This window comes from Molossus molossus, unplaced genomic scaffold (assembly GCF_014108415.1).
Source record: "Molossus molossus isolate mMolMol1 unplaced genomic scaffold, mMolMol1.p scaffold_m16_p_10, whole genome shotgun sequence".
Lineage (NCBI taxonomy): Eukaryota > Metazoa > Chordata > Mammalia > Chiroptera > Molossidae > Molossus > Molossus molossus.
The window spans coordinates 40,505,071-40,519,632 of NW_023425345.1; the positions used below are offsets into that span (position 1 = coordinate 40,505,071).

General features: G+C 40.7%; 1 protein-coding gene across 6 annotated transcripts in view; it reads left to right on the plus strand.

Annotated features, from left to right (window-relative positions):
* Nucleotides 1-14,562, plus strand: part of FGD4 (FYVE, RhoGEF and PH domain containing 4) — a 136,378-nt gene that overhangs the window by 13,192 nt on the left and 108,624 nt on the right. The window contains exon 1 of one of the 6 annotated variants that reach the window (XM_036252774.1): nucleotides 8,896-9,496. The exons of 3 other annotated variants lie outside the window; for them this stretch is intronic. The gene's annotated coding sequence lies outside the window, so the exon portion shown is untranslated. Of the gene's footprint in view, nucleotides 1-8,895; nucleotides 9,497-9,537; nucleotides 10,224-14,562 lie in introns of those variants that run through there. 2 more of the 6 variants (XM_036252771.1, XM_036252772.1) reach the window with 2 other exon arrangements.

The window sequence follows — 14,562 nt, forward strand, 5'->3', positions numbered from 1 at the left end:
CTGTTCTTATAAGGTACTCGGTACCCTGCAAATACATTTTTTGTTCTAAATGATCTTTTAAAAACTAATTGCAAAGGAAAAAAACCATCAAATCAGAAAAAACAAAAACAAAAAACCTAACTAGCATACAACTTTAAGTAAAGATACAAAATTCATGGTGACATGCTTAAAACATCTAGGGAAGCCGTCACCACTTTACAGGTGTATTTTGTGTTTCAGCATCTGTGGCTGGTTAGCTCTGTTGTTTACCCTGGTGCTTTGTAGGCTTCCACGATACCTTTGGTCTCCAATTAGGATAGGTAATTTGAGTCTATGTCACAGACTCTACAACCCTAACACTATCCAGTCACTTCACGATAGAAGCCATTTGTGGAGAAGGAGTGTCGAGAAGAGGAGAGAGAAGAGGAGAGAGCGGCCCTGGCGGCCGTTCCTCAGCCTGTACCTCCCCAGTACCTTTGTGCAAGTACAATGGCCACCTCCCCGGGTGCTTCAGTCACACCTCCTGCTCTAATCTTCGTCATACACGCCTAAGGGTTGTACCCAGGAACTTTTTTAGTTTGCCATTTTCTTCTGGAAAATAAATATTTGCTCTCGCCCTGCGCCTTTTCCTCCGAAACCAGGAAGAAGGAGAAAGAACAGAAGAGCTCTTTGGGGATGATCTGACCGAGCTCCCTTGTTTTTGTGACTGAAGTGCAGGACTGGAGAGGGTAGATGGCCTGCGTGTGTCATACAAGTGGCTAAGTGGTGCTAGTCTGTGTTTCTGAATTTAGTTAGGGAGTCTTTCTATCGCTGGGCTTCACAAAAGCAAGGGGTTAAAAACATCATTCCCAAAATACGTGCCTAAATGCCCTGGGACACGTTGCCAGAGGCAGGGTATTTTAAAATTTCAAGGTAAAGAGACATCTATCGAAGACTATGGAAACTATTAGCTGTGGGTGGTTCACAGTTTTAGTATTAGATCGCACTGGGTTTCTTTCGGAGACACCTCAGTTTTGCGGAGCTGGGGGTTTGGCAGGTTACTGTGATAGCAAGCAAGTGCCTGTGAGAATCAATGTGGAACAAGGAATGAGGAGGGCGATGTTTAATATGATCCTATGGCAGCTATTTTCAACCTTTCCGTCTCGTGGCACACATAAACTAATTGCTAAAATTCTACAGCACAACAAAAAATACATTTTTTGCCGATCTGACAGAAAAAATTGGTATAATTTTGATTCATTTACATCGGATGGCTATTGTTTGTTGGCTATTGTCATTTAGAAATTTTTGACAGTCAAAGGGAAAAAAGGTCAGTGTTCTTTACTAAATTGTCCGATACTGCATGTTTCAAAAATTCTTGCAGCACACTGGTTGAAAAGTTACTGACCTGTGTGTGAGAGGCTGTGCAGGGTCCAATAGACACCCACATCTCATTAGTAAGTAGTGGCAGTGATTTATGAATGGAATAAAAAATAAATGTTCTTACACTTTAAAAAAAATTATATTTCCAGATAATGCTAAGTTGCTAGGTCAAAAATAGTTATTAAATTGTTTATACAAAACTACTTAATAAATGGAGCACTTAGGTATTTCTCTTGACTCGGGGAGCCATGAAAAAGTTACTGAGATGCTGAGGTCTTCATAGTTTCAAAAAAGTCTGAGAACCTCTGACTTAGCGTATCTTCTGTGTAAGCTTTTTACCAAGGGAAAGAGGCTGAGTAAGGGTGGATGAAACCGGGCTTGTCCAGTGAGGGAGGTAGAACACTCCCAAGGTTATTCAATCACTGCTTAGCTGGCACAGAGGCTGCTCCCGCTGATTCTAGGCAAAGTTGCTGCCTGCCCAGTATTTGAAGAAGATAAATTATCGGGCTTCCCTGCTTTCTCAATACCTTTTTATCTTAAGAACCTTTGTGGGGATTATTGGCTCTTTGTCATGTGCCCTGTAGCTTACACTTGCGGGCCCAACTATGAGGTTCTGGGCAGTGTGACTTCAAGTACTGTTGTGGAGACAATGTCAGAGCACCCAGAGTTGAACTGAGAGCTGAAGAGGACATTTACTGCCTTTCTTCCATCTGCCATTGTTTTCCTTTCTAATTGAATCAATTTTCTAAAAACTGCAAGCCAGCCCTGGCCAGTTTGGCTCAGCGGTTAGAGCGTCAGCCTGCGGTCCAGAGGGACCCGGGTTCGGTTCCCGCTGGGGGCACGTACCTCGGTTGCAGTTTGTCCCCGGCCCTGGTTGGTCGTGCGGGTGGCGGCCACTCGATGTGTCCCTTTCGCGTCGATGTTTCTCTCTCTCTCTCTCTGTTCCTCTCTCTCCCTCCCACTCTACCTGATGGAAGAATGTCCTTGGGTGAGGATACAAAAAAAACAAAACAAAAAAAACCACTGCAAGCCAACTCTTTTTTGTTTTTTCCCGTTGTGTCTTGCTAGTTAGCAGATCTACCCAAGAACACAGTGGAGTAAACCTTGAAAAATATGTGGAGGAGGAATAAATAATGTTTTTAGGAAATTATTATTTATGGCATTAAAAATTTTGGAAGACAGAAAAGAAAAATATCACTAGTATTTCTTTCTCACAACTGTTTTTAAATTTTTGAGGTGGCTACGTCTAGGCTTTTGTTCCTAAGAATCTTTTCCTTTTTATGTCGTTGTTCGTAAGTTATCTAGTTGTATATTCTTTTTTTCCTCCACTTCCAGGAGGTGGTGTAAGCATAATGACTTAGACCTAAGCTTTGGTCTCAAATGAGGTTCTACTCTCAGTGATGAGTTGCAGGATAGAGCTTAATTTCTGAGTCTCAGTTTCCAGAACTAAAAAATGAGGACACTGATACCTATTCCATAGTCCCTGTGAAATTTCAATAAAATATTTCTAAAGTGCTTATTATAGTGCCTGGCACATACTAGAGACTCAGTAAATAGTACATTGTTATCAATATGCCATCAACATTTCCCTTGTGCCATATAGTCTTTATGATCATATTTTTAATAACTGCATGATAGTCTATCAAGTTGTGTGCGTTTTTATTTACATAACTATTCATCTGTAACATTTACATAACGTTCTTAGGTTAATTCAAAATTTGCACTAGAATAAAAATTTCTGCAGCAAACTGTTGTTCAGTCTGTAGATTCGGGGAGTGCTCAGGTGTGCCAGGACCGTTGCTGGGCATTGGGAGCACAGACCAGAGAGGCACAGTCCTGGCCTTGAGCGGCTCCCAGTCTGGGGAGAGATGTGTACAGATCATTCTTGTCCTGTGATAAATGACAACACTGTCCAAGTTACTGAGAAAGGGCAGAGGAGAGGACAAGATGTCAGTCTACCTGGAGAGCTCAGGGAAGGCCGGAGAGGGTCCTAGCAGATGGGTTGAGTTAATAGGTCAGGGAGCAAGTTATTAAGGGCTTTGTAAGCCATCCCTCAGAGCCGGGCTTTTATTCCCAGTGCAATGGGAAAGCTGGTTTTGGAAAGAGAAACGGCATTATCTGTTTAGGTTTTACAGCCTGTAGGGGGCAAGGTAGAAACAGAGAGTGTAATTAGGATATTATTAAAGAGTCCAGGTGAGCTCTGGCCAGTTTGGCTCAGTGGTGGAGCATCAGCCTGCAGTCCAGAGAGACCCGGGTTCGGTTCCCGATAAGGGTGCGTACCTCAGTTGCAGTTTGTCCCCGGCGCTGGTTGGTCATGCGAGTGGCAGCCACTCGATGTGTCCCTTTCACGTCGATGTTTCTCTCCTTCTCTCTCCCTCTCACTCTTACCTGAACAAAAAATGGAAAACGTCCTCGGGTGAGGATAAAAAAAAAAAGAATCTAGGTGAGAGATGGTGTGGCTAAACCAAGGTGGGAGTGATGGAGGTGGTAAGAAGTGGCCAGAAAGACCCCACAACATGAGCTGTCAGGGTGGATGCGTGGTGTCTGAAAAAGAGGAGGCAAGGACGGGCTCCTAGGCCTTCAGGGGAGCGACTGGAACGCTGGAGTTGCCGTTTCCAAAAGTAAGGAAGCCTGGGGGAGGGGTAGGTCTGGTGAGAAAATCGAGCTGAGTTTTGGAATGTGTTATGTTTGAGATAGTTATTGAAGAGCCAGGTAGAGATGTTGAATAGGTAGTTAGATGCAGGAGTCTGGTTTATCTTGGGTTATACATTTGGGATGTATCAGTATATGTGTGGCATTTATAACATTTTTCTAAAATTTGGTTAGTTATTTTTGCCATTACTCCCCTAATATAAAGTTTCCTTTGGAATTGTTATCTTTTTGTTAAAAAAAAAAAAAGTTCAGCCCTGGCCGGTTTGGTTCAGCGGTTAGAGCGTCGGCCTGCGGTCCTGAGAGACCCGGGTTCGGTTCCCGCTAAGGGCGCGTACCTCGGTTGCAGTTTGTCCCCGGCCCTGGTCGGTTGTGCAGGTGGCAGCCACTCGATGTGTTCATTTCACATCAATATTTCTCTCTCTCTCTCTGTTCCTCTCTCTCCCTACCACTCTACCTGAACAAAAAAAAAAAATGGAAAATGTCCTTGGGTGAGGATAAAAAAAATAAAAAATAAAAAAAATAAAAAAATAAAAAGTCCAAATAAAATTTAGTCACTTTGTAAAAATTTTAAAAGTATGATGGAGATTTTATTAGAAGACTATACACACACAGGGTAGGGTAAAAGTAGGTTTATGGTTGTTTGTATGGAAAATAATATAATAATTACTAAATAATAATATAAGAATAAACTATGTTTTATGCATACTCACAAATGTAAACCTACTTTTGCCCCTCCATATATGTGTATGTATATATATAAAATTTATATACTAAAAACCTGGAAGTTTTTGGGGAAGACTTAACATCTTTAAAATGGATCTTTGTCATTGAAAAAAGAAATAGAGGAAGATATAAAAAAGTGGAAGCACATACCCTGTTCATGGATTGGAAGAATTAACATCATTAAAATGTCCATACTACCCAAAGCAATCTATAGATTCAATGCAATCCCCATCAAAATACCAATGACATATTTCATAGAACTAGAACAAATACTTCAAAAGTTCATATGGAACCAAAAAAGACCCCGAATAGCCACAGCAATCTTGAAAAAGAAGAACAAAGTAGGTGGGATCACAATACCAGATATGAGGTTATACTACAAAGCGACTGTAACCAAAACAGCCTGGTACTGGCACAAGAACAGGCATATAGACCAGTGGAACAGAACTGAAAACCCAGAAATGGACCCAAGGCAATACGCTCAATTAATATTTGACAAAGGTGGCAAGAGCATACAGTGGAGTAAAGACAGCCTCTTTAATAAATGGTGTTGGGAAAATTGGACAGCTACATGCAAAAAAATGAAACTAGACCATCAACTTACACCATACACCAAAATAAACTCAAAATGCATAAAAGACTTAAATGTGACCCGTGAATCCATAAAAATTCTAGAAGAAAATGTAGGCAACAAAATTTCGGACATCATACGGAGCAGAATTTTCACTGATACATCACCTAAGGCAACAGAAATACAGGAGAAAATGAACACATGGGACTACATCAAACTAAAAAGCTTCTGCACAGCAAAAGAAACAATCATCAAAATGGAAAGGCAACCCACTGTATGGGAGAACATCATTGCCAATGATGTATCAGGTAAGGGGTTAATTTCCAATATATATAGAGTGCTCATACAACTCCACAAAAGGAAGACAAAGAACCCAATTAAAAATGGGCAGAGGAGCTGAATAGACACCTCTCCAAACAGGACATACAAATGGCCAAGAGACATATGAAGAAATGCTCAACATCACTAATCATCAGAGAGATGCAAATTAAAACAACAATGAGGTATCACCTCACACCTGTCAGAATGGCCGCCATCAACAAATCATCAAACAACAAGTGTTGGCGAGGGTGTGGAGAAAAGGGGACTCTAATACACTGCTGGTGGTAATGCAGACTGGTGCAGCCGCTATGGAAAACAATATGGTGTTACCTCAAAAAATTAAAAATTGAACTTCCATTTGACCCAGTGATCCCACTGCTGGGAGTATACCCTAAGAAGCCTGAAACACCAATCAGGAAGAATATATGTACCCCCATGTTCATAGCAGCACTATTTACAATAGCTAAGATCTGGAAACAGCCCAAGTGTCCACCAGTAGACGAATGGATAAAAAAGCAGTGGTACATATACACAATGGAGTACTATGCAGCGGTAAGAAAGAAAGATCTCTTATCCTTTGAGACAACATGGAGGGACCTGGAAAGTATTATCCTAAGTGAAAGAAGCCAAGCAGAAAAAGACAAATACCACATGATCTCACTTATATACGGAATATAATGAACATAACAGTCTGAGGAATACAGTAGACCCAGACACATGGAAGTAGGGCACAGACTGACATCCCTCAGAAGAGGGGATGGGGGGTGGGGGGGTGGGAAGAGATAAACCACAGAACTTATATGCATGTATGGATGACCAATGGACATGGACAACTAAGCCGGGGAAAGGGTGGAGGGGGGGTGGGGTGGGGGTGCCAATGGGGTAAAAAGGTAAAATATCTATAACAAAAAAATAAATAAATAAAAAAAATTCATAATAAATAAATAAATAAATAAATAAATAAATAAATAAATAAAACATTAAAACAACAACAACAACAACAACAAAAAACATAAAATGGATCTTTGTGCCCTGGCTGGTTTTGTTCAGTGGTTAGAGCAGTGGTTCTCAACCTGTGGGTCGCGACCCCTTTGGGGGTCGAACAACCCTTTCACAGGGGTCATCTAAGACATAACAGTAGCAAAATTACAGTTATGAAGTAGCAACGAAAATAATATTATGGTTGAGGGGTCACCACAACATGAGGAACTGTATTAAAGGGTTGCGGCATTAGGAAGGTTGAGAACCACTGGGTTAGAGTGTTGGCCCTCGGACCAAAGGTTTGTGGGTTCGATTCCCTGTCAAGGGCATGTTACCTGGGTTGCAGGTCTGATCCCCGGCCCCAGTTGGGGCTGTGCGGGAGGCAACCAATTGATGTGTCTCTTTTACATAGATGTTTCTCTCTCTCTACCTCCCTTCCTACCACTCTATCTAAAAAATCAATGGAAAAATATCCTCAGATAAGGATTAACAACAAAAAAAAAAATTAAATGGATCTTTGTATCCAGTATCACATTATGTCTCTCCGTTTAGTTTTTACTTCATTTCTCCCAATAAATGTTCATTCTTTTTCTCCCACATTTGTTGATAATATTATTGCCTACTGCTGTATCCTTTTTTTTTGGTCCTCACCAGAGGATATTTTTACATTAATCTTCAGATAGATCTAGAGGGAAAGAAGAAGGAAGAGAGAGAGAGAGAGAGAGAGAGAGAGAGAGAGAGAGAGAAACATCGATGTGAGAAAGACACATCGATTGGTTGCCACCCGCACAACCCCAACTGGAGCCAGGAACAAATCACAACCAAGGTACATGCCTTTGGTCGGAATCAAACCTGGGACTCTTTGGTCTGTGGGTGACACTCTTACCGCTGAGCCAAACCAACCAGGCCTGTTGTATACTTTTTGTTGGCATTGTTAGTAAGCCCCCCCCCCCCCCCGCTTTTTTTTTTTGGTATTTTGATAAATTTTGCTCTTGTAAATGAATTACTGTATGTTGATGTATTTGACTACTTACTAAACTTCTGGTACTATAAATAATATCCTACTCGATTTCTTTGATTTTTTAAAATCTAGGAATAGACCTATATCACCTCTAATAATAATTTTGTCTATTTCCTGTCAATATTTGAGTCTCATTTCTGTACATGCTGAGAAAAGAAATCCTAAATTTAAAATGAGGGGTAACTGCAAAATAAGGAGGCAATTAATACCTAAAAGTCTAATCACAGCTTACATTTTTGTTTTGTTTTTGCTTCAGGCTTGTCCTAATTATTCCTTTCCTTGCCCTTTTAAAAATTAATTTTGGATGGATTTTTGTGAGTGCCTAGAGCTTATCTGTTTTAGATTTGTGTAGTACCTCTAATGGTTGGTTTTGGTGTTGTCTATTTGCTCTTCCAAGGACTTAACTCTGATGGCTTGATCATTACGGTTGGGGGAAAAAGCTCCTCTGCTGAATCAGCATTTAACTCTCATGGACACAGGAAAAATTAAACCCAGTAAAGAATACATAACCAAGCCCGGCCGGTGTAGCTCAGTGTTTGTGCATCAGCCCATGCACCAAGGGGTCACCAGTTTGATTCCCAGTCAAGGCACATGCCCAGGTTGTGGGCCCAGTCCTCAGTGGGAGACATGCAGGAGGCGGCCAATCGATGTTCTCTCTCATCGATGTTCCTATCTCTTTCTCCCTCTCCCTTCCTCTCTCTAAAAATTAATAAAGAAAAACAATTATGATTATTATATTTTTATCCCCCCCCCCGAGGACATTTTCTATTTTTTGTTCAGATAGAGTGGGAGGGAGAGAGAGGAAGAGAGAGAGAGAGAGAGAAACAGTGACATGAAAGGGACACATTGAGTAGCTGCCACCCGTGTGACCAACCAGGGCCGGGGACAAACTGCAACTGAGGTACGTGCCCTTACAGGAACCGAACCCGGGTCTCTCTGGACCGTAGGCCGTCGCTTTAACCGCTGAGCCAAACCAGCCAGGGCAAGAAAAAAAATTATTAAAAAATAAATCTTTAAAAAAAAAAAGTGCATAATCAAGAGAGTCCAATCCTATTATTGGGTCAGGCTCTAATGAAAATTTAAAATTGAGTATCTTGCTCCCTATCAACACAGTAAAATGAATTTATACTGCAAGTATTTAAAAATAATTATTACATGATTTATAAAACAATTGCTTTTGAAAACTTTTATTTTCAAACTAAGATACTGTAATTTTGCAAATTTGAAAATTATTTTTGTTTGAAAAATCTTTCTAAATACAAAACCTGCTTTACTTCTGCTGTGGATTGCAAATCAGAAAATAACTTGCTGATGTATCTTAGATTTTTAGAATGCTTTACCATAAATTTTCAAGTTAACTTTCAAGTTTTGTTTTCTGTTTGTCAAGTTAAGCTTCTTGTGACCTTTCTCCTTGAAGGAACAGTGGATGCTCTCTGAAATGCTAGGATTTTGTAGCACCAATAATAAATTCACTGGAAAGCTTTTAATTGGCCTGCATTGCCTTGTTTAAAAAGCCAAACACCTGCTAGGCAAGCCCTGCACATGTGAGTGGGGCTATATGTTCCTTCCTTTAGGATTTGCAAGGCTAGATGGAGCACAAAGACAGCGATTGTTACCCAATAAGCAGTACTCACACACTTCTACCAATCGCCTTAGGAGGGCTGGTTACCATGGAATCCACCATCTGTTCACTCCCTGCCGGAATGTGATTATCCTCGCTGGGCTGGGAACTGGGGGAAGCAGGGGAGAGTGTGCCCTGTGAAATTATCTGCAATGGACTGGGTTAATGGGAGGCTAGATTTGGCTCGCTGGAAGAACAAATGAAGGGAGTTTTGCTTCTACCGTTTGTGACTTCTAACCAGAGGAATAAATTCAGCTTTTATAAGGTAAGTAACTGTGATGTTGTGAATCCAGTTTGTAGTACATTTGGTATTGAGCATTATCTCCATGTGGTCCAAGGAAAGGGAGCTGCAAGCTCTTCTGGAAGAAATCTCCAGCATTACACACTTCTGTTGTATAGCTCATAATGCCTGTACAATTAAATGTTAATGTTGGGAAAATGAAAGAATTATTCTTTAAGCTTTTGCAGTGTTTTGTGCCCGTGAAACTGTTTTATGTGCTCTGAAAGTGGCAAAAAAGGCAGGCATTTTTACTGGTTTCTCAGAGTGAATTACACTGATATTCTTTTTGAAATACGCCCATGGCCACGTGTTCAATGTCTGTTCTTCAAATAAGAAAATGTCTCAGGTCAGGGACATTTGTAGGTTATGGTTTAATTAATGATTATTCTGGTCCATATGACTGACCTACCATCACTAGCTCCTGTTTTGAAATGTGATGTTTATGCAGTTTTATTTTGCAATGTTTTAGCACAAGTTTCAAGGGCCCCAGCATGTGGAAACAATGTGACAGTGCTTTAAAGTCAGGCGGGCGGGCGGGCGGCACACTCATAAAGAAAGGGGCAAAGCTAGGAAGATCTGCTTCTGTTTCAAGGGCTTCCTTTGTTTTTCTGTTTCAACAGCCCCTTAAAATGTGTGATGCATATTGTAAGCAGTCGAAGGAGATTTTGGTGCTAACAAATGGATGACTGACATTTTTCTGTGTGGCTAAGAGGTTGGTAGCTCAAACAAGGGACTTCTATGTCCTTTGTAAGGCAGCATTGTGTCCCCCTCCCCAAAACTGTGCCCTAAAATATAAAAGTGAAAAACAAAAAGAGTGCTGTCTATACTCTGGATACTTCTTTTGTGTAAGTTTCCCTGTCATTTAAACCACAGAGCCAGGGCTCTGTGAGTCTAGCTGGGTCTGCCATTTTTATTTGCTATAGGAAAGGTTGCAAGGGCAGGCTTTGCTCATGCAGCTTTAGTCCTTGTAATTGTGCTGTCCAGCTGTCATCTTGGACACTCGTGTCAGAGACTGCTCAGAGCTAGTCAAGGTCACTGCTAACAGACGCTACTTGTTTAATTTTCTTTTTTTAATGATAGTATAAAATTAGATAACCTTGTATCGGTCAAGGACTCATGTTCTTACTTCAGGAATAGCTTTTCAGGACTGTCAGTTGTGGGTTCTCGGTATTAATTGTAGTTGACTTTAAAATTCTACCTTCTGTGCCTTATATGCATTATTATTATTACTATTTAAGTTTTTTTTAATATGCAAAATTTGATTAGGTACATACTAGCTCAACAAAAGCATATTGTTTGTAATAATAGGCGTATGTCTGGCTGAAAATTTCCTTAGCATCTGTAAAAAATTTTTAAGCTAATCTTATTTTTGAGATGAAATTTTCACCCATAAATGTCAGTCTTTCATAAGCAATGTAAGTTTCGGAAGGAAATGAGATAATGTAGAAGAAAACCTGACAAAGCCTGTGAGTGAATGGGTGTGAAGTGTGTGAGCATTCATGTGTCTGGGTTACAGTTACTTAAGCAGTTGAGCCGGGCTGGGTAAATCTGTACAGTTCTCAAGTCCTCTAGTGTTTGTGAATTTCCTTACTATTTTTATCGTTACTGAGTTAAAGATTGATTGTGTATTTTAAGTGGGTATTTATCACTTTATCCCAGCATTTTATGGATATTGCCTGGCACTTAGTCATTTATTTTCGCTTTCAAGCATATTTCTTATGTTTCTTGACTGAGTTTTCCAATTAATTAAATAATAAAGCCATAAGGTGTTCAAGATATGTTGAAAAAACTTAGTTCCATAGCCACTGACAAAAAACTAGGGTTACACTTTCTGAAGTTAGTGAAGAGGAGTGGGCAGCAGGCACGGTCCCCTGGAGCACCTGCGATCCCACTCAGTGTTGCTGGGGGCGGGGTATATGGCCGTGCGGCGCGGTTCACTGGAAGGGATGTGGCTTTTGGACCTGGTGCTTGGTACTGCCCATGGTGAGATGTTCACTTCCATTCACAAACATTGTCAGCGGTAGGACCCACCACTGTGTGTCCACAGTCTTGTAACGAGTTTACAATATCCTGAGTTCTCAGGGCTGCTACGAAGCGTTGCTTTCTGGTTCTCACCGTCCTTGTCTGAGGGTGGGGAAAGGCGCTAGATTTAAATGAGTTCTGAGACTTCTTCCAGCTTTTCAAACTCTCTGATGGCTTGATGCTTTTCAGTCCTTCAATACAACTTTCAAATTTTATTAAATGACAAGTTTACATTTATGTCTGCAAATATGTAAAGCTACCCTTATTCAGAGTTATTTCTTATATAAGTGTTATATAGATGACAGATCAGAAATTCTGAATAAAGTGCTTGGAGTGATTCAAATTCTTAACAGTCTGAGTAGACTGCAAATCAACCCACCACAATGTCAGTGCAAATAGGTCTTTCTGCTTCTTCCTTTGACACATTATGCTGGAATGCTGTCTGGCTTGACATATCATTGGATAAATGGACTGCAGAGCAAATGAGCAACTGATAGATCTTACATTTTTCTTCCTCTGTTTTATTGCCACATTCTGTCTAACCTCTAAACAGTCTTTCTGTCTATTTGCTTTTAGGGTACAGATTTATAATCCAGTTTTTTGAAGTTAACTATTTTTGGTCATCATGGTCCATTTGGCCCATTAGCTGTCTGCACTGTTAGGATCAGCTCTTTTAACTTCCTCATTTTACAAGAAGAATCCAAGGCTCATAATGATTAAGCAACTTGTCCAGGTTCACAAAACTTGGATTGCAGAAACAGTTCATGTTGGGTATTGCGTGGTGAATGCAAAGATATGGGGTAAGGTTAACTGACTTCCTGCATTGTTACCCTTATGAAGAGCAGAACAGTGGATGTCACCTTAAAGTCTCACAGATGAACTTTTCAGGGATTGGAAGGGAGGGAGGATCTGTGGATGCTGTCATTGCTGATGCTGCCATGTTCATGTCTCAGGTGTTGAAGCTATTTGCATTCTACATGACTTTTAAAAACAGATATACTGGCCTGGCCTGTTTGGCTCAGAGGTTAGAGAATCAGCCCCCAGACTAAAGGGTCAAGGATTGGATTCTGGGTCAAGGGCATGTATCTGGGTTGCAGGTTCGATCCTCAGTCAGGGTCATGTGAGAGATAACCAATCAACATCACATCGATGTTTTTCTCTCTCTTGTCCTCTCTCCCACTCTGTCTAAAAATCAATGGAAAAATATCCTCGGGTGAGGATTAACAACAGCAACAAAAAACAAAGATATATTGAAAATTGCCCTCTCCCACAATTCCATATTGTCATGGTTTCAAGAAATACTTAGACTGAGTTAATTTTGTGCATCAGTATATTTTGCATTGCTGCATTAAATATAGAACTACTGGGCCCCGTCCAGGTAGCTCACTTAGTTAGAGCATTGTCTCACTACGCCAAGGTTGCAGGTTCAATCCTCAGGGCACATACAAGAAACAACCAATGAATGCATAAATAAGTGGAACAACAAATTGATGTTTCTCTCTCTCTCAAATCAATAAATCACTAAAGTGTGTATGAGGATGTGAAGCCTATAAAATGTGCATATGAACTACATAAACTCACCCAAAAGCTATGGCTCAAAGGTAGTTGCTGCATGTTACAGGATTTCTCCCTACATGAATGTGACATATATTTGATTATCAGCAGCTGTTTCTTCTGCGATGCTTCCTTTTCTGTTTTTATAACTGCTCCTGTGCTTTCCTGCAAATTAAAAAGGCAAACTTTCTATAAATTGGCAGTGAACAGGTCCGTGTAGGCAGCAGCAGATCCTGGGAACAGTTTGGTGTAACACACTTATTCCTTTCTCACTCAGTGGCCACCACTTTAAGCTGAGGAATGGCTGGATGGAGTTGTATAACGGTGTCTAGCAATACCTTATTCTGAGAAGAGTTCCATATTTTCTGAATAACCCCCACTCCATGGGGCTAATTGTTCTTTGGTAACAAATGTGTTGAGTTACTGACTTCCCCTATAAACAGTTGTTTCCTTCCTTTCTTCCTTCCTGTCTGCTTAAATCCTGTTCTTTAATTTTTTTTTTTTTTTTTTTTTTACCAGTTTCCTGGTGCTGAATTCAGATGAATGAAATCATGTGACAAGATATATTCCCATAAAGCAAACAGATGGAATCTATTGGATTTTTTAGATCCCTCTTATACATTGCTGGGTGTCCCTTTACACATAATTTAAAGATCTGTCAGGACCGTTTCATTTTTAGCTTTCTCATTTTTCAGAGAAGAATCTGAGGCCCATAAAGATTAAGCAACTTGTCCAGGGTCACCAAACTTGAATTGCAAGAAACAGCTAATGTGACTATTGCATACTGAATGCAAAGATATGGGGTAAGGTCAACTGACTTCCTACTTGTTACCCGTATGAGGAGCAGAGCATTGGGGTGTGATTTTCAGTATGCCCAGAGGGAGAGCATCTTTGAAAGATGATTCGCTCAATAGCCAAGGTCAAGGTTGTAAGAAACAGATCCATTTCTCATTATAAATACACTTTTAAAAACTTTAACTGCCAAACCAACAGGCAGGTTTGTGTTTTTTAGTTTTCATGTTCTCTCCCTTACATCCATAGCTATAGGAAAAGTAAAATGAGGATCAGAATGTTGCTTGGTGATTGGAGAGCCCAGAGCGGGCGGGGGCAGAGCACTAAGGAAGAACTGCCTGAAGGACGAATATAACACCACTCTAGGGCACACTGGTCACCTGCATAGCACATCCCTGCTGTGGGTCAATGCACCCTCTTCTGTGGACGTGGTGGGTGGACATACAACCTGCGCGTGCTTACCTGGCCTCCCTTTCCTCTGCTCCCCTTACCCTACCCTCCTGTTCTAATTTAGGAGCACCTTGGACCACCCTACCACCTATGGAGTTGTCCTTTCTTTGGCTATGTTACTGTTATCAGTGTTAACCTTGTACTCATTCATCACATATTTATTGAACATTTTACTCGTTACCGGTGTCAGAGGATAGGGCAAGAACACAACGGGCAAGGTCTTTAGGGAAACT